The sequence below is a fragment of the Rhinolophus hipposideros genome, assembly GCF_964194185.1.
Source record: "Rhinolophus hipposideros genome assembly, chromosome: 12".
Classification (NCBI taxonomy): domain Eukaryota; kingdom Metazoa; phylum Chordata; class Mammalia; order Chiroptera; family Rhinolophidae; genus Rhinolophus; species Rhinolophus hipposideros.
In genome coordinates, this window is record NC_138058.1 from 34,353,279 (window position 1) to 34,371,340 (window position 18,062).

The 18,062-nt window shown below is 39.3% G+C and overlaps 1 pseudogene across 1 annotated transcript; it reads left to right on the forward strand.

The window, feature by feature from the left end:
* The first annotated feature begins 11,957 nt into the window (after positions 1–11,957).
* Positions 11,958–12,713, forward strand: LOC308506002 (protein BTG3-like; annotated as a pseudogene). Its single transcript has one exon. The product of its transcript is annotated as a protein BTG3-like (transcript).
* Positions 12,714–18,062: the final 5,349 nt, after the last annotated feature.

Here is an 18,062-nt window from a genome sequence, read left to right on the forward strand (position 1 = left end):
TAGTTAGTCAAACTGCCTTTTTTTTTTGTAGTGAAGTATGAGGTCAAGTTCAACCGATAGTGAAGGGCAGTGAGGGAATAGAAGATTCGAGGAAGAGGAGAAGCTGAAAATGTGGTCTTGAGAGTGGAATTTTATAAGGTATATCTGGCTGTACTGAATGTCCATTTGAAATTTGTGGTCATAAATGTAATTTGGACCAGTAAACAGTATTTCTTATATGATTTTTAACCCAAGGGTTATTGATGGATAATAGTATGAAAAAGAAGACAAAGAACTAGGAAAATTTAAGTCTGAGTGGGAATGCTGTGTTTCCCGAAAATAAGACCAGGTCTTATATTAATTTTTGCTCTAAGAGATGCATTAGGGCTTATGTTCAGCGGATGTCATCCTGAAAAATCATGCTGAAAAATCAAGCTAGGGCTTATTTTCTGGTTAGGTCTTGTTTTTGGGGAAACATGTGATGAGGGAGAGATGCATAATACCCCTCAACCCACACGTACTCCTTGGATAATATCCATTCTCATGATTTTACCCATGGTCCCAGGACCACATATCCAGCCTGAATCTTTCCCTGGGCTTTAGACCTATATATCTAATTGTCTGCTGAACACCTCCTTGGGGAGACTCATAGGCATCCCAAACTCAACCTACTCAACATCTCTTTCCAAGTTTATTCTTACTCCCATATTCCTTATACCACCATCCACTGATATACAGGTTAGAAAATTGGGAGCCATTGTTGACTCTCTCACCAACCCCCACCAACCCCACAACATCCAGCCACCAAGTCCTACTGATTTTATAATCAAATATGAATCCATTTCTTTTCCACCTTGATTGTCACTGTCCTTGTTCAAATCTTCATCGTCTTTCACCTTAACTACGAGAATGGTCTCTTATTATGCCTGTCTACACTTTTGTCGCCTTCGAAAGCCATTCAAACCTATTCAAACCCTGTGCTGATTGAGTTCTCTGTATGAATGACTATACCATTCTTGAGCTTTAAAACCATCCATTAGGCTTAGATCCAAACTCTTGGACGTGGCGGACAAGTTCCTCCATAATCTGGCCTCTGCCTGTTTCTTCAGCCTTCTGCACTCTACGTCTTCACTTTATATGAGGTTGGGCAATTAAGTTCACGAACTCATCCTAGACAAAGTGCTACATGCCTCATTGCTGAATATCACTACAGTCACCTTCGAAGTACTCCCCTTGAGAAGCTATGCACCCACACTAGCACCTAAGTCCACCCTTCAAAGCAATCTTGGAACTCTTTTTCTGGAATGGACATCAGAGCTGTTGTCGTATTACTCTTGATGTCCTGAATGTCATCAAAATGTCTTCCTTTCAATATTTTCTTTATCTTTGGGTAAAGAAAAGAAGTCACTGGGGACCGGATCAGGTGAGTAGCGAGGGTGTTCCAATACAGTTATTTGTTTACTGGCTAAAAACTCCCTCACAGAGAGTGCCTTGTGAGCTGGTGCATTGTCGTGATGCAAGAGCCATGAATTGTTGGCAAAAAGTTCAGGTTGTGTAACTTTCATGCAGCCTTTTCAGCATTTCCAAATAGTAAATTTGGTTAACTGTTTATCCAGTTGGTGCAAATTCATAATGAGTAATCCCTCTGATATTAAAAAAGGTTAGTAATATTGTTGCAACAAGTTCACAAACTTAATTGTCAGACCTCAATTTAAAAAAAAAATACTTTAAAAGATTTATGAATAACTTTCTCCACGAGGGCCACACAATCTCCACAGCCTTACCTAGAGACCCTACTCACCACCGCCCTCCTCCCCACTGCCTAACACACTTCACTTGGTTCATTAGTACTCATCCTTTAAGACTCAGCTTACAGGAAGGCTTTATGGATTCCCCTGGTCAGATCGACTGTTCCTTCACTATTGCTGGTTAGCAACTTTAGAGTTCCCTGGGTGAAATTCAAAACTGGCCCCTGTACACCAAGGATAAGGAGAGACTGAAGAAAGGCAGACCACTCCAGATTGGTAGGTGGCAGGTTTAATAAGCAAGAGAACTTACTTACAAGGCTTGTCTTGGGCAGCTATAAGACAAGTAGATCTCTGCACCCGCCTGTCAGAATCTTAAAAGTCAATATAGAGGCCTTAACAGGGTTTAGTCACATCCACAGTCCAGATGGTCTCAACAACACCTTACTTTCTCAAGGCTGCATCCTTGAAATGGCTCCTGCTGTGGGAATGGTGGGCCAGTTATACATTCCAAGGACAGGGGAATGGGTCAGGAGCTTCCGATTGCCTGGCTCAAGGGTCGACCAGTGGTCACATCCTCTCAATGACCTCCAATATCTGTGCAACATAAAAACCAGCGTATTATCTATTACCCAGTTTACCACTGAATTACACTGGTCATGTGTCTGGCTCCCTTACTAAACTATAAAACCCTAGAAAACAGGGACTCTTCCTAGTGGCTGGCCATAGCAGAGGTTCAATATTTGCTGAATGAATTATCCTGACTAGAGATCAGTAACTTGGTTCCTTGGGTCTGGTTGACTTACTGAATGTCGTACCACCATGTCTGGTCTTTAGTGTGTGGTATATTATACACCTTGCATTTGGATAGCTCTTCTGGGCCTATTGGAGACCACAATGATTGATTTTATTCTGAAACTTTGTTATAACTACATCTATTCATTTTGATGACAGATGTCTTTTAAATTCTTTCAACAAAGACAAAAAATCTCTTAGAGAGCAATTTCTATTTTTATCTCACACTCTCGTATTCTTCTAGTGTCATAGACACAGGACACATCCATTTACTAAGCAGATTTGTTTGTTTCTTGAAGGATGTAACTTAATCACTGCATTATTTAAAAAACCAGATTTTATATGTTTAAGGCACGTTCTATAGTATCAAGAGCAGTGGTTCTCTGCCTTATCAGATCAGTGTCCACTGTTTTATAACTTACATTTCTAACATCCCCTTTACTATCCTGAAGTGAAATTCATAGACATAATCTACCTTACATGTATATTTTCAAACAAATAAAAATTATGCACTAATAGCAATGTCACAGAGAAATAAAAAGAAAGCCATCTATAAAAAATACTGACTTCTGGGCCGGTCCGGTGGTTCAGGAGGTTGGAGCTCCAGGTTCCTAACTCCGAAGGCTGCCGGTTCGATTCCCACATGGGCCAGTGGGCTCTCAACCACAAGGTTGCCAGTTCAATTCCTCGAGTCCTGCAAGGAATTGTGGGCAGCGCCCCCTGCAACTAAGATTGAACAGAACACATTGAGCTGAGCTGCCGCTGAGCTCCCAGATGGCTCAGTTGGTCGGAGCACGTCCTCTCAACCACAAGGTTGCCTTGCCGGTTCGACTTCTACAAGGGATGGTGGGCTGTGCCCCCTGCAACTAGCAACGGCAACTGGACCTGGAGCTGAGCTGCGCCCTCCACAACTAAGACTGAAAGGACAACAACTTCATCTGGGAAAAAAGTCTTGGAAGTACACACTGTTCCCCAGTAAAGTCCTGTTCCCCTTTCCCCAATAAAACCTTTAAAAAAAAAATACTGACTTCAATATCCTGTTACCCCGAAAATAAGACCTAGACCGACAGTCAGCTCTAACGTGTCTTTAGAAAAATTAATTTTTGCTCCAAAAGATGCGTTAGAGCTGATTGTCGGTCTAGGTCTCATTTTCAGGGAATACGGTATGTAAATGCTTGGTATGAATAATAGCAAATACATATATTGGTCTCTGCCCCTGGTTCCTGGCACAGAGCTTCTAAATCCCTTGGAATTTCCTGGGTGATAGCAGTGTCTTTTGTTCTAATGTGGCAACTCTGGGTGGGCTTCTGAATGGTTCCTGGATGGGGGTTGGTCACCAGAAAGACAAAACCATGATTGGAAACTTGGAATTTTCATCCCCATTCCCGTCTCCAGAGAGGGGAGAGAGGCTGAAAATGGAGTAGATAATTCACCATGCCTATGTGATGCAGCCTCCATAAAAATCCAATTTTAGGGGGTTTGAAGAGCTTCCAGGTTGGTGAACACATAGAGATGAGGACAGAGTATAATCCCTGGAGAGGGTATGGAAGCCCTACACCCTTCCCCACATACCTTGGCCTATGTATCTCTTCATCTGGCTGTCCATTTGTATCCTTTATTATATAATAAACTGGTCCACATAAGTGTTTCCCTGAGTTCTGTGAGCTGTTCTAGCAAATATTCGAATCCAAGGGGAGAGAGGTCATAGGAGCCTCTGTCGCTAAATTGGACAGAAGTTGTCAGTAATCTGGGCGTCTACCACTTGTGACTGGCATCTGAAGTGGGCGGAGGCAGTCTCGTGGGACTGAGCCCTTCATTTGTGGGAAATGATGGTATCTCCAGGTAGATAGTGTCAGAACTGAGTTAAATTGTAAGACACCCAGCTGGTGTCACTGAGAATTGCTTGGTGTGGGAAAAAAACCGACATATCTGGTATCAGAAGTGTTGTGACTTTGGTAGTAGTGTAGGAGTGAGGGAGAAACAGGACGAGAGCTGAGTTTTTCCTTACACACTTGGACATGACTACATGAAAAGACAATGTTTTCCAGTGTTTGCCCTATACTTAGAATCACTGGATGTAAGTGCTCCAAGTGCAGCCTGCTACTGATGTGTTATATTGGTGAGCTGTGAGAGCTGTGATTTTCCAACTTTTAAAGTTTTCTAGTAAAACAGTCTGTCCTTGATTTACATAGCAGTTGCATTCCTGGGAAATTTGATGTATATTAAAACCATCCAAAAATATTTTGTGTTTATATGTAAAATAGAGTAGTGTTTTAGGCTTATATTGTTATAATAGACTTTTCATCTACATGAATGTGAATATCTAGTGAGACATTGGAAAGTCATGAGTATGGGGGACAACTCTTGGCTATGCTGACCTGTCCCTTGCAGGACATCTAGCATCTCTAACTACCCCTGGCAGTAAATGCCAGTGACGCCCCCAAATCATTGTGACAACCAACTATTTGGTTATAGACTGCCAAAATAACCCCAATGATTTGGAACAGTGGTTCTTAAATTTGGGTGAAGAATCACTTGGGGAGCTTGTTTGGAATGCACATTCCTTGGTCACACTCCCAGAAATTCTGATTCAGTAGGAGGGGAGGGGCCCTGGAATCCACATTTTTTATTGACTACCCCAAGAGTTCTGTCCCTCAGAACTCACTTTGACAAGCTTTGCTTTAGATTAGAGTGGTGATACTCAACCATGTTCCACTAAAGAATCCACAGCAGGGGACCAATTTACCCCATTAGAACTTTTGTATTTAGAGATATTTATTTGGTATATTTATATTTTAAGGTCATACAAATTGGCAATAAATTTTATTGCTGTTACTTTATGACACCAAAAAAAGTAAAAATTCCATTAGTAGTTAAAAATTGTAATACTGTTGAGTGTGTTCTTGTTACTCTAATAACTGTTTAACACAGAAGTAGATTTTAAAACCCAAGTGGTAATAGAGGAGAGCCAGAAAAACAATGATTATTGTTAGGTAAGGTTAGGGAAAATACCTGAAGGGAACAGGGGGAGCCCCAGGTTAATGGTAGCCTGCTGAGGGGTCCAAATGAACAACAGATCAGACAGGAAATGGCATCCTACCCTTCTAGGTGAACATCACAACTGAGGGAGGCTTAACATAGTGATTAATATGAAAACCTGACACTTCACTTAGTTGACATCTGTTTTCACTCCCAGTTGAAAAGCAAGCACATTTCTGGAGTCTGATCAGAAGCTTTTCTTGGAAGTAAAGTATGTAGTTCATCCACCAGACCTAGGGCTCTCCTTTCCCAGGTGCAGGTTGTTTTGGAAGAACTAGGAAGGCTTCTTCATGATAAGGAGTCAGGCAAAGTGAGTGAGAGAATCTTGAATAATACTTAATGGAGTCTGTGAAAGTCTTGAATTTTCTCTTGCCATAACAAAGGGATCTGGCTTTGCAAACAACACAGACCTGGATTTGAATCTTAGCTCTGCCACCTTTTAAACATGAGATATTGGACAAGTCACTTAACGTCTCCATGCTTGTTTGCTCATCTGTAAAATGGGGATAATAACAGTACATACCTCACAGGCTTGTCGTGAGGACTAAATGGGATCGTTAATGTAAAGTGTCTAATACATGGAAAGCATTAAAAAATGTTAGCAGGTATTCCGCCCCCTTTTTTTTATTACAAAAATTTTCTATCATGCAACAAAGTTGAAAGAATTTTGCAGGGAACATCTATATACCCATAAACTAGATTCTACCATTAATAATTTAGTACACTTGCCTTATCACCTGTCTAGCCATTTTTTTATCCCTCTACCATCCATTTATCTTATTTTTTAAATGTATTTCAAAATAAATTGCAGACATTGGTACACTTCTCCCTAAATACTTCAACATGCATAAGCAGTTATTTTTATGCTTCTCTAATAGCCAGAACCATCCTGTTCATTACATTCTCTGTGTCTCTCCCTCAGAGAATTCTAGATGAGCACTGCCAAGTTGCTTCTCTTTGATTCACCTTTTATCTATGTCCCCTTCCCTCCCTTACAGAATTTATGCTGATATTTTACATCAGATTAGGTCACAGATTATTTTACAGGAAATTAAGTCTTACTGAGACACCAGCCTAGTACTGCAAGTCAGGACAGATAGTTACAATATGTAGCTGGACTCAACCATTAGGAGTGGATTTTGTCTGCAACCCCTCCCCCCCACTGCCACGCTCCTGTTTACAGGTTTGGTTCCAGACCACCGCAGTAAAGCCAATATTGCAATAAAGAGAGTAACACCAATTTTTTGGTTCCCCAGTACACATTAAAGTCGTGTTTACCCTGTACTGTGGTCTATTAAGAGTAAAATGGCATTATGTCTTAAAAAAAAAGCACCCAAAAACCATGTACATACCTTATTTAAAAAACATTTTATTGCTGAGGAATGCTAATCATTATCTGGACCTTTAGTGAGTTGTAATAGTTTTGCTGGTAGAGGGTAGAAGGTCTCGCCTTCAATTTGTAAAAAAATGCAATATCTGCGAAATGCAAAAAGTCGAAGCACACTAAAATGAGGTATGCCTGTACTTACCTACTATATGACTGTTGTTTGAGACCTCTGAAATCTACTTCCATGAATTTAAGAGGTTGTAATAGACAAAAGTAAAGAGGAAGACAACTCATATAGAACAAGGATTAGGATCTCTAAATCAGTTTTGAAGAGTCCTGGAACCATTTCCACTTTCTACAACACACTGAAGCATTCTTTGAAAATGGCTGCATGACTCACAGAAGGAGGTAATACTTGGGGGGGCGGTGGGGGAGGGGGCGGGCGGTCATTTGGTTAAGTGGAGAGAAAGAAAGAAAAACTGAGTGTTGGAGACACCTGGACAATTGAAGCAGAGGATGTGCGGTAGGCAGACTACTAGCTGACTTCCCTTCTTTTCCTATGTAGTTGTAGTGCTTAACTGCACTGTATCTCCCAGCTTCCCTTGAGTAAAGATATGTGCCTACCATTCCTAGGCAGAGACTTTCAGATTGTGAGCCTGCTCCTTTTTTGCCTTCCCTCGAGCTAAAAAGATGTGCTGTGAGGCACATTCAACTCAATTATTGAGGGCAGTGTCCTACAGGTTATGATTGAGAAAAAAGACATGATTACATGGAGTAGCTTGGAACTCAGACAGTGAATTATTAGGTTGGTGCAAAAGTAATTGTGGTTTAAAAGGTTAAAAATAATTGCAAAAACTGCAATTACTTTTGCACAAACCTAATAAAAAAATGAATTTGTGTCATTTTTGAGCTACTGCGTTTGGGTCTCTTTGTTAACAGCAGCTAACATATTAACTAATTTGAGTATATGTTAGGAAATATAGAGAAATAAGGTTAAAATCTGGTAATGGAGGGGTTAGACTGCTGGGGAGAGTACGTAGTTTAGTTTCATATTTCAAGTTTTAAACTAGAGAGTGCTGTGATGGAAGCAAATGTTTCAGGTAACTGGGAGCATAAAAAGCCTCCATTTAAGAGGTTATTGCAGTGAAACAGATGTGAGCCCGAAACAGACCAGGACATTGAATATGGAAATGAAGTAAAAATGAAGAAGAAGGAAAGCAATTCAAGAGATATTATAATAGGCCTTGGTGAGCAACTGGATATTGGGAATTCAGGAGAATGACGAGGCAAAGAAAAGTCCCAGATTTCCAATCTGCAAAGCTGCTGATACAACAGAAATTGCTGTCAGGAAAATGGAAATATATAGATTAACTTCAAAAATTCATAGTTTGGAGTGTGGCAGCAGACCAAGATCGTACCATCATCAATTTTTCCTATTCTTCCTCCTATCCAACACCGGTCCATATATCACCATTTTTAAAGCAAACTTGAGGGGAAAGGGGCAGTCCCTAATGTAAGAACTATAGCTATGAAGAAACCTGTCCCACTTACCTATGAATTCAAGGAACTGAAACATTAGGTTTCAGATAAATGACACCCAGATAAATGAAATCTTAGTACATGAAAACTCAAAGCAGTCATCAAACGCTCATTTTTAAAATGCCTCTTTTGAATCTTTATGTTTATATTGCATAGATCCTATATTATATACATATATGCTAGTTTTGCAAGTATAGTACTGTTGGAAGTATGACACAGTGTACTAACTTGGTTTCTCTAATAGTAATAGCTGATGTTTCACAATCATGAGATCCAATAATTACTAGTACAAATTTAGAATTAGGATTTTTCAGAACTGGTAATAAAGATCAGAAGGTACCCTACAGATTATTTAGTTCATTCTCATATTGCACATGAAGGAATGGAGGCACAGAAAATTGAAGTACTTTGCCTCCATTCATACAAGTAGTTTCTGAGCTCAGACTTGAATTCTTAGTTTGGATATTTTTTCCCTATATCACACTGCATTTATAAATTTGATCTAAGACATAAAACAATATAAAAAAACTTGTTAGCTAACTAGCAGCCATAATCTTACAAATAAAAATGCTAACATTTGGAGTGCTTAGTGTTCACAGGTTCTGTATCTTTCAGGCTCATTTCTGAAAAGTCCTCAATTCAACATCTCTATGGAAAAAGTAAAGACCAGTCTTTGAACTTTTTTAAAGACATTGACTGTCTTGTTCATTGTTTATTCCCTATGGTGGTTAGGACACTGTCCTGAGTATTGTACATGCTCACTAAGTATCTAATGAAATAGAAATTGTTATTCACTGAATCACTCCAGTATTGATATGAGTGACAATATATTAATTACCATTGGGCATTAAACAATACTACTACTACTACAAAAAAAAAAAAAAAAAAAGGAACAAGGTGTAACACACCCCCCCCCAAAGAGGTAAGTAACTATGCCTGCAGAGAGAGAGAATATGATTATATTCAAACAAATACCAAAATCATGAATTTCATATCAAAAGCAAGCTAAGTCAACCAGTTAATAAGTTCTGTAACAATATTCAGTCCTTAATTTTTTACTAAAATTTTTATTTTAAAATCACATCAAAAATATACATATAAAACATTACAGAAAATTGGAGAAAAGAAGAAAAGTGACCTATAATTCTACCTCACTAATACAGACGTCACCTATGTGCATGTGTGAGTGTGTATGTGTACGTATTCCCTTCTAGAGCTTTTTCATATGCAGGCTTTGATTGGTTTCTTCTGCTATTACTTGATAATGGTAAAAAAATTAAAGCAGAGAAAATGAGAGTCAATTAAATGACACACTCCCAACACAGTGCAAAAAATATCCAAGAATCACGGTTTGGAGTATATCCTTACATAACTTGAATTGCATATTTTATATAGCTATAAGCATGAATACTATACATACATAAAATTTGGTAGCCTGTTTTTTTTTTTCACTTGATACTATACTATTCACATTTTCCTGTGTTGCTACATAGTTTTTATACTAAGTTCTTTAAGGAAGGAAGTTGGCTCGTGAATGAATGTCCTAGGAAACTGGGAATAGTTCCAAGGTTTGTAGGTCTTAATGAGGTTAAAAACAGATTTTGCGTGACCATGGAGGGAGAAAGTTGGGAAAATAGGAAATTATGAGCAAAAGATTGCGCTTTCTAAATTACTACATAAGAAAGAAAGGCTTGTTTTGTTAACTAACAACTGAGATTGATTTAATAATTTAATAAGCTAACTTTGATTTAATAATCTAAGTATTTCATCTAATATTTATAGCCAACTATCAAAAACTCTAATGAAGTTCAAAATATATTAAACCTAATTTTGGATATTCAACGGAACTTTCTCAGTTTCATAGTAAACATATGCACATTCGTTTTTATTTAGTGCTATTTAAAAGTGATAGATCAATGTTATAAATCATAAAATTATACTTGCATATTACTGGATATATGTTTAAGACATTTTTTGCCTTAGACTTTTGATACGATCTTAGTCACATCACTTCTCTAAGTGGTTGTTGGGTGCTATATACCGGGGATGCCAAAATAATGTGTACACATGACTTCTGTTATTCATCTTGTTATCGGTATATATTATTTCAATTTTAATACAGTTTTTTCCTTTATTAAAATGCATGTATATATGTTTGGCACGCTCTGTATATAAAATAGAAACTTAATAAATGTTGAAATTAGTTGGTGATTAAGTACTTACCACATGCAAGCACTGTGCTAGGCACTAGACATACAAAGGAGAAATTATGTCCCAGCATCAAGACTATACAGTCTAGTGGGGACACAGATCTGCCGTTCCATATAGTTAGTATTGAAGCATATAGTTAGTATTGAAATAGGAAGGACAGAATATAATAGATCATGGAATCTTCTCTCCTGCTCTGCTGAGCCTGGAAGACCTCCCCCTCTGTCCAACAGTATACCACGCTTTGTCACCTAGGCTTCAAAAAGGACTGCTCTACCCAACATTTCACAGAATCTATCATGAATACAGTTCCTTTATCTTTTGGCTCTAACCCCTTTTTCTACTGTGACTCCAGACCATCCTCACGCTGATGGTAGCAACAGATGCCATCCCATCTCTTCTACTGTGCTTATTTTCACATCTGTCTCTTGAACCCCCTTCCACCAGAACTCTTTCATTCTTTGGCAGCCGCAAAGCCAGTTTCACGTGTTGGACGAAGTGGACAGTGAAAGTGGCATCTAACTCCATTTTTAGCATTTGAGCTCCATTGAGAACACCCTGATATTCAATCCACAAGAGAAATCTTACCCTTTCAACAATGTGGAAAATGGATTGGGGGAAGCACAAGACTGGAAGCAGGCAACTGGTAGGGAAAATAATTGTAATAATGGGAGGGAGAGAAGATAAGTACTTGAATTAAAGCAGTGTCTCGGGGGGAATCAAGTAAAGAGTACTGCCAGGTTTCTGCTTTGAGCAACAATATTAATTGTGATGCCATTTAATGATCTAGGAACTCCAGGGGAAGGGAATTCCTCCCTTTGTATCACAGTAAATCCAGATATTAAAAGCCCCCCTGTCTATTATTCTTTCTCTCCTTTCCCCTTTTGCATAGAATGTTGATTTTGTTAAGGTAGTCCTTCCTGCTAGAAATGCCAGTTGTATCTTTAAGTCAATCATAGCAAACCCATTTCTGAGCCAGAGAGTGGTTTAGGAAAGGGCAAATGATACAATTCCGACCAATGTAACAGGAGGGGAAATTTGCTGGGGAGATTCTGGAATACATTTTTTTTTTTCATTCATAAAAAGAGACACGGAGGAATTAATTGGACTTTGCTGTATCCGCATGTGACAATAGAACTATAAAAACCATTTTAGGCATCAGTTAAAAATAAAGTCAACAGCGCGCTCAGCTGCCCGACGACGCGGGACAAGGCTGGCTGCGCGCCCCTGCCACCCAGCGCTGGCTCCCTGAGGGGCACCTTGGGTTCAAGGCCCGGAGAGGGTCGCGGCAGCGGAATCTACGGACACGGGGGGCGGCGGGAAAGATGAAGGACGAAATTGCTGCTGTTGTCTTCTTTTTCACAAGGCTTGTTCGAAAACATAAGTCGAAAAAAGAGGCAGTTGAAAGATTTGCTGAGAAATTGACTCTTAATACTTCAAGAAAAATACAAAAATCACTGGCATCCTGAAAAACCCTCAAAAGGATAGGCCTACAGATGCATTCATGTCAATAAGTTTCAGAGAGTTGATCCTGACGTTTTGAAAGCCTGTGAGAACAGCTGCATCTTGTCCAGTGACCTGGGCTTGCCAAAGGCACTCACTTGATGGGTGGACCCACGTGAGGTGTGCTGTCGTCCGGAGAGAAAAACAGTGCGTTCATTGTTGCCAGCTTTGAAAATGAGGAGGAGAACAAGGATGAGATCTCCAAGAAAGTTACCAGGGCGCTTGATAAGGTTACCTCTGATTATCATTCAGGATCCTCTTCTTCAGATGAAGAAACAAGTAAGGAAGTAGAAGTGAAACCCAGTTGGGTGACTGCAACCCCAAGCCCGGTGTACCAGATTTCAGAACTGATATTCCCACCTCTTCCAATGTGGCACCCTTTGCCCAGAAAAAAGCCAGGAATGCACCGAAGAAATGGCCATCAGAATCACTACCCTCCTCCTATTCCATTTGGTTATCCCAATCAGGGAAGGAAGAATAAACCGTATTGCCCAATTCCAGTAACGTGGGTACCTCCTCCTGGAATGCATTGTGACCGGAATCGCTGGATTAACCCTCACATGTTAGTACCTCGCTAGCTCCTTTTGATTCTATTGGTGTTGAGAAGGTAGAGTGAGGCTGATTACATGTTAAAAGTTAAAAATTCATATTCATAGTAGTAAAGTTAGATGGGTCAAACCATCAAACTTATTTTTATAGAGAGTTATTGAGAATAATCTTTCTTAAAAATATAGATGCACTTTAGCTATATTGATATAGTTTGAGAAACTTTATTAAAGTTAGTCAAGTACCTGAGTTTTTAATATTGGACTTGAGTATTTATATATTGTGCATCAACTCTGTTGCATATGAGAACACTGTAGGGGTGGACGATCTGTTCTAGCACCTTTGAACATTTACTTTACGGAGAGTATGTAAGTTATTTATACACAAGGCAATATATTTTATGTCGTTGTTCAGAAGAATTGTGTGAAATCATGTAGTTGCAAATAAAAAGTAGTTTGAGGCATGACATAAATAAATAAATAAATAAATAAATAAATAAAGTCAACATGCTGAAAATATTAGAGCAGAAAGATTTAGAAGGAATCTGAGTTTTTGAGTTAGTTGCTGAGTTGGAACCATCCCATCTCAGACTCCTTGTTATATGCGATAATAAATATTCCCTTACAGTTTAAGCCAGTTGAGTTGAGGTTCCTGTTGCTAGCAGCCCAAAACAATTTAAGAGATACAGAACTGTCCCTACAAGAGAGAATTCTAATTAGGCTTGTAATCACTTGGAAATAAGATCTTTGGGGCTGGCTCCTCAATTGTCCCACCAATGGCCCAGACTAGTTCACCACTGAGAAGGTGAACTAACTCTTTGAGGTCCTGAAAAGTGGTCTCCACTAAAATATGCATTTCCATAAAGTGGGCATTTAATTCTATTAATATTAAGACATAGTATTTTAATTTTCACTTCCTGTATTATACTTACAGTTACTCTACAGTTGCTCAAGACCACTGGCAGATTCAGAAATAGAACACAGCACCTAGGCCAAAATGAAAGTATACAACTTTGACGAAGCCCTTTAACAAGAATACAGGAAATAAGTCAACCAAACAGGAAGTAGGCAGAGTAGAACAGAACAGCCGGAAATATTTGGGCCTGGCGCAAGAATTAATCTATCTACAGAACACATAAGTACTGAGCAAAATATTTAGAGCTGAAATCTTTAATTTGTAAACAGTTTAAGGGGATCAGGAAAGGGAATAAAACACAAGGAAGTAAAAGGCAGAGAGAAATAATGTCTCTCACCAAAGTAATTATTACATCAACCAAAAAATGTCTTCTGCATAGATAACAGCAGTTTTAAAACTTTTCTGCAAATTTTTTGACCCTCCTCCCATGAATAGGTGAATTCTGTGGCCCCTCTCTTTGAATCTGAGCCAAACCTTAGTGACTGGTGGACCAGTAAAGTTTGGTAGAAGTGACATTATGACTTTCCAGGCCTGGTCTTAAAAGGTGGTCATATTGTACCTGGTTTGCTGGATCCTGCGTGAGAGCCATGAGCCCCTGTGTAAGGATTACCACCCTGAGACCACCATGCTGTAAGGAAGCACAAGCTAACCCATGGAAACAGACCACAAGGACATGGAGAAGGAGAGATGTGCAGCCACCCCAAGCTGTCCCAATGCCCACTCTCCCAGCTCCTGCCACAGACTGACTGCAACTGCAACTGACTGAGAGATCCTAAGGCAGAACCACCCAGTGGAACTCTTCCTGAATTCCTGACCCACAGAAACCCCAAGAGATAATAAATTGATTGTTGTCTTAAGCCAGTAGCTTTGGGATGGTTTGTTATGCAGCAATAGATAACTAGAACAATAGATGAGGTGATTTAAATGCTATGGCTCTTTAATTAGTAAGGAAAGAACCCAAGAGCCCATTAGAAGTCATTATAGCTGATTACTATGACAAGCACGGTGAAGCGGTGGTTTCCAGAGGACCTATTACCAAGAGTAGAAGCAAATCATTAGTTGGTGAGGCCAAGTAAGATTTTTTAAAAATCTTAATTCTGAAAGAACTTCACTTTAGTTAATATAAAATATTTAAAGATTATGCCTTATTTCTCAAGGGCAATTTGTATAAGTAATTTTCTTTTTACTACTTTTTCTTCCTGTCTCAGAGATTCATATTACCAACAATCTATGACAGATATTTGGGATGATTCCTGACATGTCACAATTTAGAAAGCTACATGCTGGGAGAGTTAGTATCCCTGTGCACTGGATAACAGTTTCCTGACCCCAGGACATTCAGCGATGTAACTTTTCTGTGAGAGAAAGTCCAGGACATTTTTCATCTACACAGGACATGTAGCCAGTGGGGTAAATTTCATGATGGGAAAGGGATATCAGAGAAATCTAAACTTTCTGCGGTGCACACTTGTGGTATTAATGCTTTTGTGCTTGTTGTAAAATATGGAAAGAGTGAATAAAAAGATCAACCAAAGCAAGTGTAGAAAAGTAGCATGGAAAATGTACAGTTGACCCTTGAACAACACGGGTTTGAACTGCACGGTCCACTTACACATGGATTTTTTCCAATAAATACTGTAATTGTATTTTCTCTTCCTGATGATTTTCTTAACATTTTCTCTAGCTTCCTTTATTGTAAGAATACAGTATATAATATATATAAGATACAAAATATGTGTTAATCGACTTGATGTTATTAAGGCTTCTGGTCAGCAGTAGGCTATTACTATATTAAAATTGTAATACTCAATATATACCAATAACAAAAGATGAGTACAGGTCACATTGGCTTCTGCAATTACAAGAGGTGTTCAAAGTGGTTACCATCAGCATAATTTAGTGGTTACAATCAGCATAAAACAGTTTTTTCCTTTCTTAAAATGTGTATACATTGTTTTGGCACCCTTGGTATGTAAGGGTGAAGAAGGTACCCAGAATGACTTTCAGGTTTCTGGCATGAGCAACTGGGTAGAGAATGGTACAGTGGGATGAAATAGAACACATTGGAAGAGGTTTGAGATGGATAATGTTCTATCTGAGCAGCTTGAAGAATGATAAGACAGCTGTCTATGTGGTTCTGAAACTAAAGATGTAAATTTGAGAGTGGTTGTTGGGATTTAAGGAAACCAATGAATAATGCCCCCTACCTTCTAGGTTCAGAACCAACTAACAAATAGATCTTAGAGATCAAAATCTTAACTTTGTTACTGGTTAAACTGGATTGTAGAATACAGCTTTGACCTGTAGACAAAACTGGACTTTTTAATACCTTCCCCCTGAATTTGACCTGTTGGCCCCCAACTGCAGATCTCCCTATTGCAAAACCCGAGCCTGGCCCAATAAGATTACCTCATGTAGGAGAGAGGATTGGGTGGCTGCATCAGGGGGTCCAGATCCAGAAAGAAAGAGAGCTGAGAGAAGCATTCACGGTATCCCTAAGTCACTCCTCCTGCAGGAAGGACTGAGTGTTTCAGCAGGAAACAAATAGTGTACTCAAAGAAGTAATGGAAGGGAGTATGGCAAAGGGATTATTTGCAGAGGTGTGCTCAAGGTTAAGGGTACCAAAAAGGAGTGTACAAGCATCCAGGAACTGCATACAGGGAAATTCTAATAGGGATGGGGGGGAGCTCTTACCAGAACTCAGTGAGAGCTATAGCCCAGGCAGAGGTCGCCCGGTAGGAATGTGGCAGGGGGAAGGAGCCAGTGCCAAAACTGAGGGCCTCACTGCCCAGAGGTGGGGGTAGTTTGTTGGGGAGATAAATATCCTGCCTACTTGCTCTTCTTGCCTTCTGAACTCCCTCCCATGGACCAAATCCACAGGAAGCCAGGGGACTATAATGGCCAGAGAACGCAGTCTGTAGCAGTCTGCCTTCCCCAGGCACAGAGCAGGGCAGAAAAGGGTGGGGAAGGAGCAATCAGAAAATGACCAGCACAGGGTTGTTAAGGACTGGAGAGAGGGAAAGAGGCCACTCTACTGTCCTGCAGTGAACTTCCCTGAGGTGAGTATTCGAAGCCTGCTGTCCCACCTCTATGAGGCTAACCTCTGCACCCCATTCCCGACCACCCTCTGCTGCTGCCTGGAGTCCCTCCTGTAACAACTGATGAGTTGGTTAGCCTTTACTCTAAGAAGGCTCTGAAATGGGAGCAGAACAGTTCTTTAAAGTATCAATGTCCACAGCACCCTAGGGTGACAACTCATCATATCCTCTTTCCTATCTCATATTGGCTCATCTGTATTGTCCAGCTGGTTTATGAGAGGATATGCAAGGGATCAAATGACAGTGTAAACATGTGACAATATGATGTTTGACGATGCAACACTAATAAAATGGAAATGTCCCAAATAACCTCTACTACAGTATTTCGGTTTTAAGGTGTGAATGTTTTTTTCATACTTTAAACCTCTCTAAAACTGGAAATCGTATTACAGTCTCATCAGCCAGGCTTCTGTTAGAATGGAGGTATCATTGCCTGCCAGGTGCATCAAAAGTGGCAGAATGGGTGTTAGCACTTTGGAAGAAAACACGGAGGGTAACACCACCTAGGATCACACGGCCACTCTGAGTTTAGTGGTTCAGCCATAGAAACAGAAGGTAGATTCATGATTGCAGCGGCTGGGAGAGTGACAGAAGTGGAATGGGGAGTGATTGCTAATGTATACAAGGTTTCTTTTTGGGATAATGAAAATGTTCTGGAATAGGTAGTTGTGATGGTTGCACAACTTTATGAATATACTGTATATTTTAAAAGGATGAGTTTTATGGTATGTGAGTGATACCTCAATATTTCTTTAAAAAGTGATTCAGAACACTGAGGGAAGTTGGGTAATGGATATGTGGGAATTCTGTACTATTTTTCTAACTTACTGTGAGTCCAAAATTATTTCAAAATAAAAAGCTTTAAAAAAACACCTTTTAGAATACTGTCCAAAATGGTGTTCTCTTATTAAAAAAATCTGTATTCAGAGTATGTTATAGACTTGTGTGAAGTATCCCTTAAAGGAAAAAAGTAAAGTGATATTCAATAAAAGCTCTTTTCTAACTTTGAAAACAAACATGATTCATATATTTGGATTCTGAACATAAAGAACTTATTCTTAGAAGCTCTTTATGTTCAGAATCCAAATAATGTGCATCATATTTGCTCACTATTTTGCTCATATTTTCCTTTTTATGTACGCACAAGAACAACGTGTGATAAAAATCTATCTCTAAGTCTAAAAGAGCTTGTTAAGTATAGGATAAACATTTTAAGTGACAAGCGTATCAAAGTGAAGTTGGCAGTTTCTCCTATTTTCTTGGTATACATTAGATGTTACTAAATACAGTATTGCATTCCCAAGGAGAAATAAAAGCTCCCAAACTAAATCTCCTTGCTCTTGTAAGGTAAAGACCACAGACATTAAA